The sequence below is a fragment of the Solanum tuberosum genome, unplaced genomic scaffold, assembly GCF_000226075.1.
Source record: "Solanum tuberosum cultivar DM 1-3 516 R44 unplaced genomic scaffold, SolTub_3.0 scf00489, whole genome shotgun sequence".
Classification (NCBI taxonomy): Eukaryota; Viridiplantae; Streptophyta; class Magnoliopsida; order Solanales; family Solanaceae; genus Solanum; species Solanum tuberosum.
The window spans coordinates 27,298-41,963 of record NW_006239412.1 but is presented as its reverse complement, the minus strand read 5'-3'; positions in this window follow the sequence as shown (position 1 = coordinate 41,963).

Sequence of the window (14,666 nt, the reverse complement as noted above, 5' to 3'; positions counted from 1 at the left end):
TGAATTGATTTAGAATCCAAATAATTTTTGAGGAGTTTAAATTTATATGAAGAGTTTTCCTTCATTTCAGTCATTTTACGGTAGGGGAAAACTGATCTACATTACCATTATCAATTGAGAAATTGATTTACTACCTTCCATGTCTTCACCATTAACTCTTTCACTTCCTTCACCAACTCAAAGTTTCATCTATAAAAAAATTATGTTTGACTCACCAAAAAATTGATCAACAAAATTTAACCCAAAAAATATTTGTTGTCTTATCAATGATTTGAATACAAAGTTTAGTTTGTTTATGAAGATTAAGAATTAATTAGGAGATGAATTCCAAAAAGGATTGCAGGAAATCTTCAAACTTTGATCATGGCAGAATTTAGATCAGAAAATAGTTAGACAGTAAGAAATAAAGAGAAAACAATAAAAAAAGAAAGAGAAAAACGATGAAAAAGAAAAAGAAAAAGAAAAAAATAGTCAGTTCACTCTCTCAAAGAGAGTGAATACACTCTCTGTGCCAACTCAGCATCTAAGGGCCTAGTTATTACATTTTTAAATAGTTCAGAGGGGTGATAGGACACCCGTGAAGTTGGAGTGTGTAGTTGAGATTTCGGGTATAGATTGGAGGGGTTTTAGACCATTTTCTCTATATATTATATAGAGATGTTACTAGCTATTTTTAATTGTGGAGATATGTTGACAAACATTTATTAAAATATCTTCTTAAAATTGATATTAGAGCCCTCTACAATCAATTGTAAAGATAATCAAATAGTTTTCGCTGCCGACAAGTGAAGCTAGCCAATAAGTGTCACATTGATAAACGTCAGGTCAATGACTTATACATGGAAAATAATCATTTTGAAAAATGTTGAAAAAAACATTGCAAGTTAATTTTAAAAAGGTACCAGCGATGTGCACAAGTGGAAGAAATTCTTCTCGAAAAGTTTGAGAGAGGTGGTAAAATAAATAAATTAAAATTGATTATAAGTGTTCCAATGGTAATTGACAAGTATTTCCTCAAAATTGGATGTGGACAACAAAGTACATAAACAATAGTTAGAGACAAGAATTGTGAAGAACAACAAATCCTACATACAAGTGAAAGATGTTGTGTATGTCGATTTTTACATTTAGTAATAACTAGTGAAACTATCCGCGTTTCGCGCGGCTATATGAAATATTTATAAGATAATAATATGAAATATGTAATATTTAGGTTAGTATCGAATATATAGATAATATTAATATTTCTCTTCATCTGTGATATTTTAGGTTTTTTGATTTTTTGTAAACATATAAAATATAATATTTTTTTGTATATGTATATAGTAGAACAAAATATTCACCGTGGTGAAGTAAATGGAATAAGAGATAATATGTTGAAATAACACTATATTGTATTACGTTGAAAATATTTTATATGTTTTAATTTTCTCTATCTTTTGTAAGAGTACTAATTTTCTATTCAAACTCTGATTTCGTCAAAACAAAATTGATTTTTTTATTATGTCTTTATTATTATATTTGCTTATTATAATTTTTTAAACATTAATTAAATATTTATAAGATTTATGAAAAATGAAACATACAAAAGTTATGAATAATATTTAATATTAAAAGTTACAAGTAAGATGAAGAGACATGAGTTATAAATAATTCAAATGTATAATTTTATTAGACATTAAATGTATTACTAATTATGCATTGATTTTATTTGTAAAATAAATAAATACAAATAAGCGGTGAAAATACAAAAAATGAACCGAGAAAATATAATAATTGGTGACTACATAAAAATTATAAATACATTTCAAAGCAAAAAGAACGTGGACGAAAACAGATTGTTACATACGCAAAAAATGGCATTATGAAAACAACTAATATTTTATTTTTCAATTACTTTTTTATAATTATAATAAAAATGAAACTCCTAATCATCATAAAACGAAAACAGATTGTTACATACGCAAAAAATGGCATCATGAAAATAATATTTTATTTTTCAATTACTTTTTTATAATTATAATAAAAATGAACTCCTAATCATCATAATTTATTTTGTTGTTGTTAAAATGAGATAATTATATTAATTTTGCTTCATAACAAAGGAAAAGTAGAATAATAAAGGATCAAATGGTTAGCATTGACAATATAATACATTTAGCTAAATTATTTATACAAATCAAAATTAAAAAAATTCTAGCAAAAGTAAATAAGTTGCTAATACAATTCAAAGTGAAAAAATAATCTCTAATTATGCTTCATTTTTTTCCTTCTACCATCTTCCTTTGCAAGTGATCCACCATCATGTTTTGATCCATATGTCAAAACTCTTCATTATATGCAACCAACTGAATAAAAAAAATAATCATATACCAATTAAAAATAATTATGTCAAAAGAAAGAACGAAATATAAACTATATGTAATATATTTGTATATTATCTTTTCAATAGTACTAGCAATACTAAATAATAATAATTTCTTGAAATCTAACAAATATTATAATCAAACTATATTATATATATCCAGAAAACTAACTATTAGAAAGAGCAATTGCATACAGACAACACATTGTTAAGAATTACAGAGATTTTTTTTAATCATACTTTCTTGATGAATGATAATACAAACATAAAAAAATATTAAGAAAGCATGTCTAAGTACATAAAAATAAAAAGAAAGACTTGAGAATGATATATATCTTACCTTCATATACTTTTTTTGTTACATGTTAGTTTATTCACAAACAAGTATGATGAAGAAGAGAAATTATAACTTTGTATGTGAATCTTCATGAAAATAAATAAGTATGAATTTATATAAACAAAATAGAGGAAATGAAAAACTAAGGACTTGAGAATGATATATTTATTAACTTCATGTACTTTTTTTTGTTTACATGTTAGTTTCATTCACAAACCAAATACGAATTTATATAGACAAAAAATAGAGGAAATAAAAAATAAAAATTTACAATGAAATATTTCTTACCTTCATGTACTTCTTTTTTGTTACAAACCAAACCAATATGATGAAAAGAGAAATGATAAGTGTGAATGTGAATCTTTATGAAACTAATATGAATTTATAGGCAAAATAAAGGAATACCATTAGACATCATAAACTTACATATTTAAGTTTGGAGGTTATGGACATAAAAATTATGAGAGTTATGAATATTATTAAAAATAAAAATTAAAGAGGGGCAAGTCATGGGTAATAACTCCTTGTGAATAAATTAAAAAATAAAGATAAAAATACTTAAAATATTAAAAAAATTATTATCATTTATTGATTAGAAGTGAGATAAACAAATAGAAAAAAAGAATGTGGAGAGTTTTTTGTTGTAAATGTTCCTACATTAATAAAATATTTATTTGTATAAATTAAGTAATATATTTTTACAATACAATAATTAATTTGAATTAAAAAAGTCAAAAAAGATAAATTATGTTTCTCCTTTTATTATAAGTAAGACAAATAAATAAATAAAGAGTATGAAGAATTTTTGTTATAAATGTTCCTCCATTAATAAAATATTTATTTGTAATAAATTTAAGTAATTTACTTTTATAATATAATAATTTTATTTTTTTTAAAAGCCAAAAAAAAAAAAAAAAAAAAGCTAAATGCAAATGCAGGCCATAGAGAGGTGCCACATCACCTTGTCTATGATCCTCTTTTCTATATATTATTTTATTACTATATATAATAAGTGGGATTATCTACTACTTACCACATGACAAGTGTTGGATGATATGTGCTTCATAGTGTTGTACATTCTTCTTTTATGGTTGTACCTTTAAAATTTATATTATTGGACAATTTAACACCATTAATTACCTACTACTTTATTAGCCCAAAAGTTTGACCTCATTGTCATATGAATTTGAACAAATTATATATTATTAAAAGTTACATAAAAGATGCTATAAATCACAATAATTAGCAATTAAAAATATTTTTAAATCATATAAGAAATTTGGTTGACTAATTGGAGTAGAATAAGTAACATGCACTATTTGAAAATAACGTCAAAATTTCTAGAATTCACATAAATTCACAACTGAAAATATTTATGATTGTTCACGTGAATTGAAACATGAGTAACCAATATTATTTACAACTAACGCAAAAATACTATAAATCACAACAATTTAATAACTTCAAATATATTTTTAAGAAAACATATAAAAAATCGACTGATCTTCAAATTCCATTTATATCACATAAATTAAAACAAAAAAAATTAATATTTATCACGGGCACCAAATATCTATATATATGTCACAAATGGAAAAGTCTCAATCAAGGAAACAACATATATCATTTACAATTGACTTAAAAAGCATTAAAAATTATAATATTTATCAATTTAAAATATTTAAAGCTATATAATAAAATACGTTGACTCTAAGAATTCTAGTAGGCTAACATATATTGGGACAGAAAAAATAACACATATCATTTTAAAGTTACCAAAAAAGTATTATAAATAATAATAATTAACAACTTAAAATATCTGAAAGACATTTTAAAAGGGTTAATTTTGTAATTTTATCCATATCACATAAATTAGGACAAAGTGACCAGTAATCTACGTTACTTGAAAGTTACATAAAAATATTATAAATCACAATAATTAATAACTTCAAACATTTTTTAAAAATATATGAAAATTTGGATGACTCTCCAAATTTCATTTGTGTCACATAAATTGAGACAACAAAAATAACATATATTGGGTCCATTTTAATTTATTTGTCTTATTTTTTTAAATTTTTTATATTTAAAAATTTCGTAAAAATACTATAAATCATGATAATTGACAACATAAAATATTTCAAAAATGTTGTATGTGGGTAGTCTTATTATGCCTTAAATAGCATCAAAAAAAGTACAGGTTTGTGATAAAAAAACTTATTCCTTTATCCACGCAAACAATCGCTTCAAAAACTTGGTTATTAGCCCCAAAACATACCATTTATATTATTGGGCCCGTGCATAGCACGTGCAACATTATCTAGTATATATATAGATTTCAATTTGAAATACATATTTACTTTTAATGAGATGATTTATAAGTACACAAACATTTCTAATTTATTCTAGATTATAAATATTATAATGTTATAAAATAATTAAAGGTGGATGCCATGTGTAAGACTCACATAGAGCCTATCTCATCTTTAGCCTATAAGCATCCTACTTGATGCCTAAGTTTGCTTCATTTCCTTTGGCTATAAATAGCCATAAGCTCATTTGTGAAGTAGTGAGATTAATAGATATACAATATGGTTTTTCTCTCTTTGTTTGTTGATTAACTTTACTACTTTCCCTTCGGTTCAAGTTAAGACTTTAAAAGCCTCGAAGGTATAAATTTTTCTTTCTTAAATAATGTCAAATCTTTCTAAACTTCAATTTCTTGCTTTAGACATATCGGGAAAAGGCTATCTATCATGGGTACTTGATACAGAAATTCATTTTGATGCGATGGGTTTGGCAGACACCATCCAAGAAAAAAATCAAACATCGAATTCAGAATTAATTTCACATCTACTTGTTGCTGAACAACATAATGACTTACTGATGAAAAACCATGAAAGTCGACCTACTGGTTCTATGGCATTTCCTGAAGTAAATACGACAAATTTTCACCAATCTAAGCGTGGAAAAGGTCGTGGCCCCAGTCGTGGCCGTGGCCCCAGTCGAGGAAGAAATTTCAATCATGGTGATCGTCTTGAACTAAATAATAACCTTTGTTGACACCCAATTTCGGACCTCCACAATATATATTAATTATCGAGTTTCTTAAATGTCGAACGACTTGAAATAATTATTTTTATAACATTCAAAATATTTTTCAAGTTATTTTAGTCGCTTTCATAATTTTTAAGTAATATATATGTTTTATATAATTTTGTATATAATTAGTATATATTTCATAGATATTTGAAAATCATATCAAGAGATTTCTACGTGGTTAAAATAAGTATTTTGATAATATAGTTTTGGCTTGAATTGTAGTCTTAAATTTTGAAGTAATTAGCTTGCATTCAAATCATTTATTTTATAACTAAGTTGATCATTTTGTTTCGTTAGGATTGAGAAGTTCCTAAATTAATTAGATTAATTCATCTTAATTAGATTTTAGCTGAATTTATAAACTAAATTCGATTTGGCTAAATTATTAATTCACTTAGCTATATCTTATTTTAAACCCACCAAAAGACTTTATCTTTGGGCCCTTCATTCAATAATTTCCAGCAGCCCATATTCCTATTTACAAAAACCCAACTTCCCTTTTATTCTTCAACCCATGCCAATCTTCAAATTTCCAACAAGCCAGCCCACTTTTCTCCCCCGACCCGGCCCAATCTTGCTCAAAAGAAACCCAAGAACAGTTGTACGCAGCAAACACTTCCAACGTTAACATCATCTTCCAACAGTCGCAGCAGCACAGAGCAGGTAAGACATCTGCAATTTCGTCCTTATAGCCTTGAGATTGAGCCGCGTGGCGCTTTAAGGACGAGAGATCGATCGAGCTCGTCCATCTTCCCTTTCCTCTTTTGGAATGGTTTAAAATTGCGAGAAAAGTATGTTTTCCTTAATGGTGAAAGAAATTGGAGTTTTAAATTCAAAAAATGGGCCTCGTATTCGGATTCACCTGTTTCCCCCCCAATTCGTCAACCCTAATCTCCTTCTATATATTCCTTTTTTTGTTTCAGTAATAGGGGATTTTTTTTAAGGGAGAAAATTTGGAGTTGGAGAAAAAAAATTAGAAAAATTAAGGCAAAGAAAGGTGGGATTTCGGGGAACAATCATTTGGTACTCAAGAATTTTAAAACATTTTTCTCTAATTCTGAATCGTGAGGAAATTTTGTTCGAGTCTGGTTTGCGTTCTTGGCTAGCTGCTCGGGATTAAACTCGTGTTTGTGTTGGTGGAAGCTCATCGCCTCCCGCTCATCCCGTCCCTGCTCGCTGCCCATCGAAAGCATGTCTGCCTGAGTCCTCATGGACTCTATCCTTGCATTTTCTCATTGGGCCACTGAAGCCCAATCCTTTATTCGAGTCGGCTAGCCCTAAAAATTGATGAACAAGTGTCAGAGTTGAAAGACGCAACAGATCGAGAAATTGAAAGATTGAGTTTTAAAAGGCCCACTCTTCTTTAAGAAATTGTATTTTGTTACTTTGGGCCTAAGCCCCTCCTTTGTCTTGCTTATTATTATTTTGATTAATTATTAGGACAGGTGGAAAAATCGGGCCTAAGGCCCAAAAAACATTATTTTTGTTAGACAACGACAGGTGCAGGTGATTCGGATGGGCCTTCGACCCAAAACAAGATTAGGCCCAAGTACTGGCCAGGTGAACAGTAAATCAGACTTGGGCCCAAATTTCCTTCTTCACTTTATTTTATATCTGTTTACCTGTCGATATTTGTTGTTAGTCTTAAGGTTACTACGATTTAATTCCCCGAAAGATAGTCATTCTAAACTAATCTTCTAAAAAATTAACTAATTAACTACTCGCTTCCTATAATACTGAAACATAATCTATCAAAATGTTTAACTTAGATAATATCGCAATACTTCTCCTTGTCCCTTTTTAAAATAGTTCCAACTATAAAATAATTCAATTTTGCAATTTAAGTCAAGTTAAATTATTTTAGCCAAATAAATTAATTGTCGGATCAGCGCATTAGCGGATGTTCTAGGTGCTTTAAAAACCTTCCTAGGATATTAATAAGAACCCCGAACCCTTTAAGTATTTTTCATTAGATTTCTGTTTTAATCTTTTGAAAAAATAGTTTTCTTGATTTTTTCTTAAAAATTAAGTGGCGACTCTTAAACCAGTCAAAATATATTTTCCTAATAAAACAACATTCACCACCAGCAGTGTAAAAAGAAGAATGAAAAGCATGAAGTGGTTCAGAAGAAAAATTCAGACAACAAATGTTATCGTTGTGGTGGAAAAGGGCATTGGTCACGTACATGTCGTACGCCAAGACATATGGTTGAGCTGTATCAAGCTTCCTTGAAGAAAGTGAAAAATAACGTAGGAGCCAACTTTATCTCTAAAGATAATGTTGAACCCATGCATCTAGATATAACAGATTTCTTTGAGAATCCCGAAGGAAAAATAGATCACCTGATAGGTGATGGGTCTGTAATAATGTAAATATATTTTACTTCTGTCGTTTGTATGAACTAGTATGAATATGTTTTCCTAGTCTTGTAAATAAATAAAAGGTTGTGTAATGTTTTCTTTTAGTAATAATATTATAATGTTTACTTCGTTTATATCTTTTATCTTGAAGAGTATATGGATACCTCTCAAATTTTGTTTGGATCAATGATCAATCATGAAGATATTTGTGTAATTGATAGTGGAACAACGCACGCCATATTCAAAGATGAGAAATACTTCTCTTACTTGCTTAGAAGAAAAGCAAATGTTACTACGATTTCTGGTAATTCGAACTTAATAGAAGGCTCCGGAAAAGCTACTATATTTCTGCCTAAGGGGACAAAACTTATTATAGAAGATTCATTATTCTCTTCTAAATCCCCAAGAAACCTGTTAAGTTTTGAAGATATTCGCCGAAATGGATATCATGTTGAGACAATGAATGAAATGAATGTTGAATACCTTGGTATTACCAAGATTGTCTCAGAATAGAAATATGTGTTGGAGAAATTATCAACTTTATCTTCTGGCTTATATTATGCAAAAATAAGTACAGTTAAAGCACATTCTATCGTAAACAAGAAGTTTACTGACTTAAAAACTTTTGTGCTTTGGCATGACCGAATAGGTCATCCTGGATCAATAATGATGAGACGAATCATTGAAAACTCAAATGGACATTCATTAAAGAACCTAAAGATTCTTACGAGTGATGAGTTTTCATGTGTTACTTGTTGTCAAGGCAAATTGATTACTAGGCCATCTCCAATGAAAGTTAACATTGAATCCCCTCAATTTTTAGAACGTATACATGGGGATATTTGTGGACCTATTCACCCATCTAGTGGGTTGTTTAGATATTTTATGGTCCTAATAGATGCATCTTCAAGATGGTCTTATGTGTGTCTCTTATCATCTCGTAACCTGGTGTTTGAAAAATTATTGACACAAATAATAAGATTAAGGACGCAATTCCCAGATTATCCTATTAAGGCTATTCACATTGATAATGCTGGAGAATTTACATCCCAAGATTCTGATGATTATTGCTTATCAATTGGTATAAGAATTGAACATCTTGTTGCTCATGTTCATACTCAAAATGGCCTGGTAGAGTCATTTATTAAGCGCCTACAATTGATTGCAAGACCACTACTTATGAAAACGAAATTGCCCACTATAGTATGGGGTCATACCATCTTACATGCATCATCCATTGTTCGTCTCAGACCGACTCATTATAATAAATGCTCCCCATCACAATTGGTATTTGATCATGAACCAAATATTACTCATCTGCGAATTTTTGGATGCGCTGTATATATGCCAGTAGCACCACCTTAGCGCACTAAGATGGTCCCTCAAAGAAGGCTAGGCATATATGTTGGGTTTGATTCACCCTTCATAATTCGCTACCTTGAGCCATTGACAGGAGATTTATTTACTGCAAAATTTGCAGACTGTCGATTTGATGAAACAACTCTTCCGCAATTAGGGGGAGAGAAAAAGGAACTTAAAAGTGAAATTGCATGGAAAGTTTCATCATTATCTCATTTTGATCCACGTTCCCTTATGTGTGAACAAAAGGTCCAGAAGATCATCCATTTGCAAAACATAGCAAATCAAATGCCAGAAGCATTTATTGATTTGAAAAGGATAACAAAGTCACATATTCCAGCAGTAAATATGCCTATCCAGATTGACCTCCCAAAAGGATCATCTACAAGTGTCATGGCTTCTAAATCACAAACACGCTTGAAGCGTGGCAGACCATTGGGTTCAAAGGATAAAAATCCTAGAAAAAGAAGTACGAAAAATGACACTACAACAGAATCTCACGAAGAGATTCAAGATCCAATTAATCCTGATATTCCTGAAGACATCAGTGAACCCGAGACTCAAGTGAATAAAGAACTCTCAATAAGTCTTACGGGTGATGGGACAAGTTTAGATCGATCGAAAATCATAGTTGATAATATTTTCGCATATAATGTTACACTTAACATTATGCAAGACAGTGAGGATCTTGAACCCTTATTTGTTGAAGATTGTCGACGAAGATGTGATTGGCCAAAATGGCAAGAGGCAATTTAATCAGAATTGAACTCACTTGCTAAACGTGAGGTTTTTGGACCTGTAGTCCAAACCCCAAACGGTGTAAAATCTGTTGGCTATAAATGGGTTTTTGTGCGAAAAAGAAATGAGAGAAATGAAATTGTAAGATACAAGGCACGCCTTGTTGTACAAAGATTCTTTCAAAGACCTGGTATCGACTATGAAGAGACATATTCACCGGTTATGGATGCAATAACTTTTCGATATCTCATCAGTTTAGCTGTGCATGAAAATCTTGAAATACATCTAATGGATGTGGTTACAGCTTATCTTTACGGTTCACTTGATAATGAAATTTATATGAAAATTCCGGAAGGACTTAAAATGCCCGAAGCATGTTCAAAATCTCGGGAAATGTGCTCAATCAGATTACAAAAGTCATTATACGACTTAAAACAATCAGGGTGCATGTGGTATAATCGCCTCAGTGAGTACTTGATAAAAGAAGATTATATAAACGATGCAATTTGTCCTTGTTTTTTTATTAAGAAAACAATATCATGGTTTGTTATTCTTGCTGTTTATGTTGATGACATAAACCTCATTGGAACCCCAGAAGCGGTTCAAAAGGCAATCGAATATCTAAAGAAAGAATTTGAGATGAAAGACCTTAGAAAGACAAAATATTGTCTTAGTTTACAAATTGAACATTTAGTAGACGGGGTTTCCATCCATCAATCTGCATATAATGAGAAAATTTTGAAACAATTTTACATGGACAAAGCACATCCATTAAATACTCCTATGGTTGTTCGGTCACTTGAAGTGAGTAAAGATCCATTCCGACCTCAAGAAGGGAATGAGGAACCTCTTGGTCCTGAAGTACCTTATCTTAATGCAATCGGTGCACTTATGTATCTTGCTAATGCTACGAGACCTGACATAGCATTTTCTGTTAATTTGTTAGCAAGATATAGTTCTTCTCTTACACGAAGACATTGGAATGGAGTTAAACATATATTGCGATATCTAAAGTGAACTAGTGATTTGGGTCTATTCTATACTAACAAAGATTGTGCAGATCTTATTGGTCATGCAGATGCAGGTTATTTATCTGACCCACATAAAGCTCGATCTCAAACAGGCTACCTGTTCACATACGGAGGTACTGCTATATCATGGCGATCTACGAAGCAGTCCATTGTCGCTACTTCTTCAAATCATGCTGAGATAATAGCTATTCATGAAGCAAGTAGAGAATGTGTATGGTTGAGATCAGTGATACATTTCATCAAAGAAAGATGTGGTTTGAAGTGTGAAGTCAAGGTACCCACAGTGCTCTTTGAAGACAATGCTGCATGCATTGCTCAACTAAGAGGAGGCTTCATAAAAGGAGATAGAACAAAACATATTTCACCAAAATTATTTTTCACACATGATCTACAGAAGAACGGTGATATTGATATACAACAAATTCGTTCAAGTGATAATCCAGCAGATTTATTCACCAAATCTTTACCAGCCTCAACTCTTGAGAAGATGGTGCACAAGATTGGAATGCAAAGACTTAAGCATTTGATTCGTGATCTTTATCAAGGGGAGTAAAATACGCGCTGCACTCTTTTTTCGTAGAAAGATTTTTAATGAGGCAACAAGCAATGCGTATTAGGAAAAATTATATATATATATATATATAATCTATTTATTTTTGTTGCTTCACTAGAACTTGTATTTTACATGGACATCTAAAGGGGAGTGTTGTAAAATAATTAAAGGTGGATGCCATGTGTAAGACTCACATAGAGCCTATCTCATCTTTAGCCTATAAGCATACTACTTGATGCCCAAGTTTGCTTCATTTCCTTTGGCTATAAATAGCCATAAGCTCATTTGTGAAGTAGTGAGATTAATAGATATACAATATGGTTTTTCTCTCTTTGTTTGTTGATTAACTTTACTACTTTCCCTTCGGTTCTTGTTGTTAATTATAGTTTTACTTTTAGTTCTTTTATAACATGTAAGTCTTTTTTCTTTATAAAATGTGTATTAAGTAAAACAACATCACATAAATTATGTCGAAGAATGTACTAGTTGTGTAAATATGAATTTATTTTAGTATATCCATACAAAAGCCCCAAAAAGAATTTTAAAAACTACTTTCTATTTGATAGGTAATTAAGCAATTTTTAATAAGACAAACAAAAATATTAAAAACATGAGTTGAGGTTATGCTATCAACCTAGCTATGACTCATTATATAACTTAAAGGGGTGTACATGACAGGGTTGGTTCGGGTTTTTCAAATATCAAATCAAATTGTGTTGGATTTTTAAATTTATAAACCAAACCAAATCAATAAAACTCAGGTTTTTCAACCTTGGGTTTTTTTTTTTTTCCAAATTTTTCGAGTTTTTCCGGTAAAGTATTCATACAAACATATAATTTACTTGTATTTGAAATATTTCTTTAGTCCTACCAAAATACAACTATCTAAGGTGTTTTAAGAAAATAACACAAAATATGATATGATTAATGACACTAAAATATCCAACAAAAAAATAATAACAATGAAATCGCGTAAAACAAATATTGCAAATTAACAAATCATAATGAAAATGATCATAATTTAAAAGTACTAAATCATGCTAAAATAAGTTTAATAAGTATTAGTTATTTGACTAAATATTAAAGGAAATTAAAATTAGATTATGTATTTTAATTGTCTAAACCAATATAAAACTAAAGAGCAAATATTCAATATTATTGTCATTCTTAGTGTTGAATTGATTTTCTTTTTGCATTAGTATTAATTTGATTTTGATTTAAGTTTTATTATAATTACAAAACATCTGTAGACTATAATCTTTATTGAACAATTTAGAATTCTAAGTTTCAAACTTGAAATAATATATTAAAAGATAAAAACTATGAAAAAGTATAAGAAATATTTAAAAATTATATCAAAGTAAATATTTTTATGTATAAAATAAAATTTTAAAACTATATATATAATGTCGGATTGGTTTGGTCTCGGGTTGGATTTTTTTAGTTAAAACCAAATCAATCCAAATATAGTCGGGTTTTTTTTCCCAATACCAAACCAAGTTAAATCAAACCACTAATCGATTCTTTTTCGATTTAATTTGATTTGCAATTTGATTTGCGATTTGATTCGGTTTTCGATTCGATTTTATACACCCCTAATATAACTTATTTTAAATTAGTCTATTTCCATCCAAATAATTTTTGAGTGAAATAATAATCTATTTATTTACCAATTCAACCTATTTTGATCTACATATCAGACAATACTTCCTAAACATAAAATTCGACCATTGAAAAAGGAAAGTATATCCACAACTTGGCCGGTTATGAAAAAAAATATTCACAACTATATGGGAAAGATGGTAGTAAAAAAATAGTGACATGATTGATATATGGGAAGTACGTAGAAAGTAATAACAAGATTCCGATCTAAGTTTCTTTTTCATTATAATTTGTTAGTATAGACTATAGTACTTACTATCTTTTGAATTTTGTATATACATACATAATGATTATCATCATATTGGTGCACGCAGGGAGCGTGGATCTGTCTCTAACTTTTTCAGTCATGAATATATGACAAAATCTCATCTTTTTCTTTTTCTTCCACTTTTTTCTTTTTTGGGTCAAACTAATTTCTTCTGCTATTTATATAAACTTAAGATTTGAAATGATAAAAAATATAAATTTTAAATCTTGAATTTACGGTATAATTAAATTTATTATTGACAGTACTAAAGAGAAAAAAAAACATGCACGTTCTCTCTTCAAAGAGGAATATTACAGCTCCATAACACACTTTTACCACAAATCGTAATGTGGTATAGTAGTATATATTCATTTTGATTAACTTTTAGCCTTACAGTACCATATCCAATGAATTTTGCTGGAATTTATTTCACACTTTTGTATTCTAATTAATTTGTGCATACATTAATTTTATTTTCTTTGCCAAAAGTTATTACTGTAGCTAATTCCTTAACGTGTAAGTTTTTCTTGTCATTCATTTTCTCTTTTATTTTTTTCCTTCATTAGGAAGTAGTCTTCGTAATGTACGTATATGTGTGTACTAAAATACCTTAAAGACAAAGGACCTGATATATTATTGTGAATTGAAATTAACATACAAATATGCGTACATATGTAACTAAAGCATTTAGCGGCAATGATGTATATAATTGCCGCTATATTAGTATTTATAACTAATTAATACTCTATATAAATATTAGGGATAAGGGTCTGAAAAATATCTCAACTTTGGTCGGATTTGCTGTTGCGATACTAAACTTTCATGAGGACCTATTAACTCCCTAGACTATTTAATACCGTATTTTAAACATATATATTTGCCCACGTGGACATAAAAAATAATGCAAAATT